General features: G+C 38.3%; 1 pseudogene; it reads right to left on the reverse strand.

Moving 5' to 3' along the window:
- Window positions 1-403: 403 nt before the first annotated feature.
- Window positions 404-1,128, reverse strand: LOC103205129 (annotated as a pseudogene).
- Between the last annotated feature and the right edge of the window lie 7,849 nt (window positions 1,129-8,977).

Genomic DNA, 8,977 nt, shown 5'->3' on the forward strand with positions numbered 1-8,977 from the left:
CTTCTTCTTTTTTGAGCGATCTATTTCCGTAGAGATACCACCACGGAAACCCAAAGGGGAGGGGGTCACTATGAGTTGAAACCGACTTGACGGCAGTGAGTTTGGCTTTTAAACCATTTATGTACATACACTTTGTTAGTACAAGAAATTTTAAAGAGTTAATACAAGAAAAATATGAAGTGAACTGTTTATGACACCATATATCTTAAAAAGCAGATCAGGGAATTGAATTCCCTTATGACTCCAGGACTCTAGTTAAAACAACATCTTTCTCTTATTGGTGTTATTTCCATGTTATTCTATTGATATCCTCTCTTATGAGCCAGTAAAGTGACTTTAGCAACTCTTTGAAAACTAGTAGCTAACTTCTTGAGTTTCTTCTCAATAAAGGGAGAGGCTGATGTCAGTTTTTCACAAGGAACTGGCTTCTGCTCAGCTTCTCTCTCTCCCTGAGGCAAGCCAACAGGTGTTGCCTTCTCCTCCAGGTAACCTTTATCCCATACTTCTCCTCAGGAATGTCTTTAGCCAGGAACAGTCCCGGGCTTTAGGCTCTTGGGAGTACAAGTACAAAGGGAGCATCTTGGAAGGCTATTTTCCCTCTGATCTGGAGGAATGGGGTCTTCCTTCACAGGAGATGACTCTGGAGTCTGGATATCAGGTGGAATGAACACATAAAGTGGGCTTTGCGTTGCATGTACTGACAGTTCTCCACAGCTTTGGGAACTGAGCAATGGAATTAAGGGCCTTCTGGAAATGCTATTTTCTGATTGATTGGGATACTCCTCAGCTAAGGAGATCCCCAATGTTGCTGAATTGGAAGAAGACTGTGGACTCTGAAAGGTTAGATGTGGTAACTTGGAGGTGGTAGATTTTCAATTTGAATGTCTTGCCTGGCCTCAGTGAGGACGTTTCCAGTATACTTGGAAACTGCTTTCTGCTGTTGTATCAAACTGAAGCAATACCCAGGAAGTGATGGTATTGTGATCACTGGACTTGCTAGGCACCTATTTTATAGCTAATAGGAAGCTGTGGAGATCCATACTAGCGTTTGGGGCCCTCCGGTGGTTGTTGGTAGAATAGCAATGGGGCTTTCTGAGAACGCTGGCTGAGTTTTTTTCTGGGAAGCATTAATAGGTGAAGGTAGCATAGTGCCTAAGGCACTTGACTGCTAACCAGGAGGCTGGCGGTTCAAACCCACCAGCCACTCCTCGGAAGGAAGGTTGGGCAATCCTACTTCCGTAGTGATAATTGCCTCGGAAACCCAAGGAGGGGTCGCTAGGAGTCGGGGCGACTCGATGGCAGACAACAAAGAGTAGTTAGTAACCACATGATGCTGGGTGCAATCAGGTAGGGGGATAGGCTCCAATTCCAACTCATGCCCGCCCAACAGGGTCCAGGGCTGTAGCTCCTTTCAGAACTCCACAGTATTAGAGCCCAGAACCTGGATACAAGGGCCCTCAAATCGGTTCTTCAGATGGTCTCTAAACAGAGGTGGGATATGTTGTTGTTGTTGTTACGTGCTGTCCAGTCGGATCCGACTCATAGCGACCCCTCCTTGGGTTTCCGAAGCAGTATCACTATGGAAGTAGATTGCCTCATCTTCCTTCTGAGGAGTGGCTGGTGGGTTTGAACCGCCAGCCTTCTGGTTAGCAGTCAAGTGCCTTAGGCACTATGCTACCAGAGGCTCTCATGAACTTGTTTTAATTCTCTTCGACTTCAACTTGAACTTTTATATGAGCAATTGATGGTCTGTTCCACAGCCAGACACGGGCTTTGTTCTAACTGATGATACTGAGTTTCTCTGTGGCCTCTTTTCACAGAGGTAGTTGATTTGATTCCTGTGTATTCCATCTGAGGTTCATGTGATTAGTCATCACTCATGTTGTTGAAACATAGTATTTGCAATGAATAAGTCGTTTGTCTTGCAAAACTCTGTTTTGCAGTCTCTTTCCGTAAAGTTTCTTTCACCAAGACCACATTTTCCATCTGCCAATGATTCTTCTCTGTTTCCAATTTTTGCTTTCTAATCAGCAGTAATTACCAATACATCTTGATTGCATGTTTGGTCAATTTTGGACTGTAGAAGCAGTAAAAATATTCAATTTCTAAAGTGATTGGTGTGTAGATTTGAATAATAGTAGCATTAATTGGTCTGCCTTTTTAGGCATATGGATATTATCCTATCCCTGATAGTATTGTACTTCAAGGTAGATGTTGAAATTTTCTTTTTGACAATGAGTGTGATACCATTCCTGTTTAATTTGTCATTGCCAGCATAGTAGACAATATGATTGACTCAAACTTAACCAGTCCATTTCAGCTCACTAATGGCTAAGATCTCGAGCTTTAGGTGTTTCGTTTCATTTTTGACAACTCCAATTTTCTAGATTCATATTTTGTATGTTCCATTTTCTGATTATTAATGAATGTTCACAGCTGTTTCTTCTCATTTTGAGTTGAGCCTCATCAGTAAATGAAGGTTCTTAAAGTTTTACTCCATCCACATCATTAAGGTTGAGTCTACTTTGATGAGACAGCTTTTCCCTAATCATATTTTGAGTGACTTCCAACTTGAGGGGCTCATCTCCAGTCACTATATCAGACAATGTTTCACTGATATTCAGAAAGTTGTCTGGTAATATATCAGACAGTATCATACTGATATTTGTAAGGTTTCCAGTGGCCAAGTTTTCCAGAATTGGTTGACCCCATTGCTTCCTAGTCTGTCTTAGTCTGGAAGTTCCACTGAAACCTGTCCACCATGGGTAAACCTGCTGGTATTTGAAATACTGGTGATGTAGCTGCCAGTATCACAGCAACATAGAAGCCACCGCAGTTCAACAAACTGATGAACACATTATGGGTTATCAGTCATAGAAGTTGTAAATTGCCCAGGGAAGTGAGTAGTATGAGAAGAGAATAAAGTTCAAGATGGATTGTTAAGGATCACCAAATCTCACATGATGGTAATGTGGTCTAAAATCACCCTAAAGCAGGATTGAATGCAGGAAGATTATGACCATAGACAGACTTTGCTTATAGATATACAAGATAAAACACTGACTACTGAGGAGGACCTCAGATCATTTAACTGGATTTAAATAAACAAACAAGGTTAAATAGACCCTTTAGATTGCAAAAAGATTCCTACAAATGAATAGAGACATAAGATATACTTGAATAATTGCACCTCTGCATTTCTATCTCTTGGATGTTTAATAATATACCAAAGCCTTTTCCTTAGCCAATTTATCTTTCTGACCACACATCAAGTTGATCAACAGCACCTGTTTAGATTTGTCACTGTAGCTATTCTGATTTAACCAGGATTAAAAAAAGTGTTTCCTGTTCTTTCAAGTTCAATCTTCAAAGACATGAATAGCTGACAGAGAAGTGTGGTAGGCTTGGTTAAATTCATCTCTCAAATAACATCATTTGACTAAAAATTATGGCATTACAAACTTTGAGATTACAATACAGACCAATGTAGAATGATACTTACATGGTTTTATTTATTTTTTCATTAAAATCTCTGTAGTGAAAGCAATTTCAACAACACAGATATCTCTAAGGTAATTGTCATTTTTTAATGAAAAAATGAGGAATGCGATATATGTATTTAGAAATAAATAAAATAGTATACAAGAGCTTTTGATGAACTCTAAAGTTGTCCTGTCGCAACTTTTCCAATTTCTTGTCCAATTCTTAGAGACACAGATCTTTTTTTTCCTGTTTTTAAAATTTCAGATATAGATAATAGAAGTTGTCATTTTAACCATTTATAACTGTATAATTCAGTGGCATTAGTTACATTCACAATGTTGTGCAATAGTCATCACTATCTATTTCCAAAAGTTTTTCATCCTCCCACACAGAAACTCTGTGTTCTTTATGCAGTAAATCCTCATTTTCACTCATCTCCTAACCCCCATAGCTCTTGGTAATCTCTAATCTACTTTCTCTCTCTATGCATTCACCTATTCTAGATAATTCATATAAGTGGAATCATACATTTGTCCTTTCGTGTCTGTCTTATCTCACTTAGCATAGTGCTTTCAAAGTTCATCCTCAAATTAGGACTTTTTCCTTTTCATAACTGAATAATATAATCATGTGAGATCACATTTTCTTTATTCACTGGGATAAACTTGGGGTGTTTCTCCATCAATTTTCTTGGATTTCCATTTTGAAAGCTGACAGGATTAGCTCACTTACTCGTCTCTCTATTGCCATCTCAGGTTCTACTTTGTATTAGAAAGTTAGAATAGTGAAGTCAGGAAAATATGACAGATTAAAAGGTCAAAATAAGGAATATATGTAGGAAAGGTCTATCATTCACTAATTTATATTCATACTTTAGAAAATCATGTAAAGTATAAATGAAATAATAGAATTTCACATAGCTGAAGAAAAACACACGTCTTCAGAAGGGCAGTATTTGTATACGGAGACAGATCAGGGGCAGGAATACATAGGAAAGAAGGACACAGGGAAGAGGTAACTACAGGGAGGAAGTAAGAAGAGAGCTGTTACATTATGGGGATTATAGTGAATGCCATGAAATAAAATGTGTATGAATTGGTGCTCTATAAACTGTCACCCAAATCACAATAATTTTTTTTTTAAAGTCTAAACAAAAAGAGAAGTAGCTCTGGTGATGCAATGCCTAAGGCATTTGACTGCTAAATAGAAGGTTGGTGGTTCAAACCCATAAGCTACTCCATGGAAGGATGATGGGACAATCTACTTCCATAAAGAGTTACCACCTTGGAAACCCAATGGGGGTTGCTAAGAATTGTAATGAACTCGATGGCAGTGAATTTTTTTTAAAAAAAACAAAAAGAGAAAAACATAAATCTTGAAAGAGCCCAAAGAGAGCCCAATAAAATGAAATAAAACAAGCTAAACCTTGGTATGTTGTTGTTGTTAGGTGCTGTCGAGTTATCTCTTACCCTGTGCAGAGTAGAACAAAACACTCCCAGGTCCTGTGCCAGCCTCACAGTCCTTGCTATACTTGAGCCCATTGTTACAACCACTGTGTCAAACCATGTCATTGAGGGCCTTCCCCTTCTTCATTGACCCTCCACTTTACCAACCATGATATCCTTCTCCAGGGAATAGTTCCTCCTGCTAACATGACCAAAGTAGGTGAGATGAAGTCTGGCCATACTTGCTTCCAAGAAGCATTCTGGCTGCACTTCTTCCAGGACAGATTTGTTAGTCCTCTTAGCAGTCCACAGTACTCTCAGCATTCTTCTCCAGCACCACAACTCAAAAGCATGAACGATCTTCAGTCTTCCTTATTCATTGTCCAGCTCTCATATGGATAAAAGGCGATTGAAAATACCATGGCTTGGGTTAGGCACACCTTAGTCTTCAAGGCAACACCTTTGCTCTTTATCACTTGAAAGAGGTCTTTTGCAGCAGGTTTGCCAATGCAGTATGTCATCTGATGTCTTGACTGCTGCTTCCATTGGTGTTGATTGTAGAACTAAGTAATATGAAGTCCTTCACAACTTCAATCTTTTCTCCACCCATTGTGAAGCTGTTTATTGAACCACTTGTGAGGATTTTTGTCTTCTTTATATTAAGATGTAATCAATACAATACTGCAGAGTTTAATCTTTAATCTTCATCAGTAAATGCTTCAAGTCATCCTCACTTTCAGCAAGCAAAGTTGTGTCATCTGCGTGTCACAAGTTAATGAGTCTTCTTCCAATCCTGATGCCATGTTCTTATTCATATAATCAGCTTCTTAGATTATTTGCTCAGCATACAAATTGAATAAGTATGGTGAAAATATACAACCCTGATACACTCCCTTTCTGATTTTAAACCATGTAGTATCCACTTGTTCTGTTCAAATGACAGCATCCTGATCTATGTACAGGTTCCTCATGAGTACAATGAAGTGTTCTGGAATTTCCATTCTTCTCAATGGTATACATAATTTATTATGATGCACACAATAGAATACTTTTGCATAGTCAATAAAACACAAGTAAACATCTTTCTGGTATTCTTTGCTTTCAGCCAAGATCCATCTGACATCAACAATAATGTCCCTTTTCCACATCCTCTTTTCAATCCAGCTTGCATTTCTTGAAGTTCTCTGTCAATAATTGCTGCAACTGTTTTTGAATTATCTTCAGCAAGATTTTACTGCATATGATATTAATGATATTTTTTGATAATTTCCACATTCTGTGGGATCACCTTTCTTTGGAATGGGTACAAATATGGATCTCTTCCAGTCAGTTGGCAAGGTAGCTGTCTTCCAAATCTCTTGGCATAGCCAAGTGAGTACCTCCAGTGCAAAATCCATTTGTTGAAACATCTCAATGGGTATTCCATCAATTCCTAGAGCCTTGTTCTTTGCCAGTTCCTTCAGTGGAGCCTTGACTTCGTCCTTCAATACCATTGATTCTTGATTATATGCCACCTCCTGAAATGGATGAATATTGACCAATTCTTTTTGGTACAGTGTATTCCTTCCATCTTCTTTTGATCTTTCCTCCATCATTCAATATTTGCCCATAGAATCTTTCAGTATTGCAGCTTGAGGCTTATTTTTTTTCTCCAATTCTTTAAGCTAGAGAAATGCTGACTGTGTTCTTCCCTTTTGGTTTTCCAACTCCAGGTCTTTGCAGATTTCGTTATAATAATTGGCTTTGTCTTCTTGAGCTGCTCTTTGAAATATTCTGTTCAGCTCTTTTATCTTGTCATTTCCCCCATTTGCTTTAGCTACTCTCCATTCAAGGGCAAATTTCAGAGTCTCTTCTGACATCCATTTTTGTTTGAAAGCAAAGAACATATTGTTCTTTCTTTCTTGTCTTTTTAATGACCTCTTGCTTTCTTCATGGATGATGTTCTTGATGTCATCTCACAATTCCTCTGATTTTTGGTCTTTGATTTTCAATGCATCAAATCTATTCTTTAGATGGTCTCTAAATCCAGAAGGTATATTATCAAGGACATATTTTGACTCTCGTGGAATTCTTTTAATTGTCTTCAGCTTCAACTTGAACTTGAACTTGGGAGTAGTTGATGGTCTGTTCCACAATCAGCTCCTGGCCTTGTTTTGGCTGAAGATATTGAACTTCTCCATTGCCTCTTGCCACAATGTAGTCAACCTGGTTGTTGTGTATTCCATCTGGTGAAGTCCACTTGTATAGCTGTTGTTTGTGTTTGTGTTGTTGATAAAAGGTATTTGCAATGAATAAGTCATTGGTCTTGCAAAATTCTATCATGCGATCTCCAGCATCATTTCTATCACCAAGGCCATATTTTCCAACTACTGGTGACTCTTCTTTGTTTTTAACTTTTGCATTCCAGTCACCAGTGATAATCAACACATCTTGACTGCATGTTTGGTCAATTTCAGACTGCGGAAGTTGATAGAAATCTTCAATTTCCTCATCTTTGGCTTTGGTGGTTGGTGCATAAATTTGAATAATAGTAGTGTTAACTGGTCTTCCTAGTAGGCATATGGATATTATCCTATACTGACAGCACTGTACTTCAGCGCAGATCTTGAAACAGTCTTTGTGATGATGAATGCCACACCATTCCTCCTTAATTTGTCATTCCTGGCAGAGTAGATCACATGGTTGTCTGATTCAAAACCACTCCATTTCAGCTCACTAATGCCTAAGATATCAATTGTTATGTGTTCCATTTCATTTTTGACAACTTTCAGTTTTCTTAGATTCATACTTCAAGCATTCCATGTTCTGATTATTAATGGATGTTTGCGCTGTTTCTACTTATTTTGAATCATGCCACATCAGCCAATGGAGGTCCCAAAGACTTTACTCCATCCATATCATTAAGGTTGTCTCTACTCTGAGGAGTCAGATCTTCCCCAGTCATATTTTGAGTGCCTTCTGACCTAATGAGCTCATCTCCAACACTATATCAAACAATGTTTCAGGGCTATTAGTAAAGTTTTCCACTAATATATCAGACGGTGTTTCACTGCTATTCATAAGGTTTTGGGTGGCCAGTTCTTTGAGAAGTGGATGGCCTTTTCCTTCTTCCAAATCTGTGTTAGTCTTCAAGCTCCGCTGAAACCTGTCTATCATGGGTAACCCTGCTGGCATTTTGCAACATCAGTGACATAGCCTCCAGTCTCACATCAATACATGACCCCCAATAGGATGACAAACTGACAGACAAGTTCATCACCCTTAGTTGTTCCTAACTTCTCTGCTCACTTCCCTGACTATCTGGGACCCAGCCTTAAAATAAAGCTGTCCTAGAAGCCCTGAGCCACGTACCCACCTACCTAGGTATATCATCACAAAATTTCAGGATATCAAAATGTAAAACAAAACAAAATGAAAAAACAGGAAAATGTCAGAATGTCAAGGAAATGTCAAAATGTCAAAATGATCTGAAACATTTTCAAGGAGAAATAACAACTCTTCTACATTCAGTAAAAAAATTGACTACTCTTGATAAGCACAGTGGAGCAATGCAATTTAAATTTTAGAGAACAATTATATTCTACTTGAAATTGGATGCCCTGCTAAATGCTCAATTGTTAGGGATTTAAATGTGTCTCTCTTCAAAATATGTGTTGGAATCCTAACTCTTACACATTATGTTAATGAGACCATATCAATATAAGGTGTTTCCTAAACCTAATCACTTTTGTGTTATAAAAGAGCAGATGAGGAAAAATACATGCATGTAGATAGATTCTACCTCTTGTTAATGGATGCATCTCCTACAAACCTAGGAACTCCAAGGATTCTGAGCAGCTACTAGAAGATGAAATAGACAAGGAAGGACCTGCTCTTAGAGTTACATCCTACATTTGGACTTGTCACCTCCTGAACTATAAGAAAATAACTTTCTGTTCTTTAAAACCACTCACTGTGGTATTTCCGTTACAGCAGCCCTAGGAAACTAAGACAATCAATCAAGATATTTTCGGATATAGAAAGACTCAAAATAGTCTTCATTTTTTTTT

This window comes from Orycteropus afer, unplaced genomic scaffold, assembly GCF_000298275.1.
Source record: "Orycteropus afer afer isolate SDZICR_OR568_19922 unplaced genomic scaffold, OryAfe1.0 scaffold00271, whole genome shotgun sequence".
NCBI lineage: Eukaryota > Metazoa > Chordata > Mammalia > Tubulidentata > Orycteropodidae > Orycteropus > Orycteropus afer.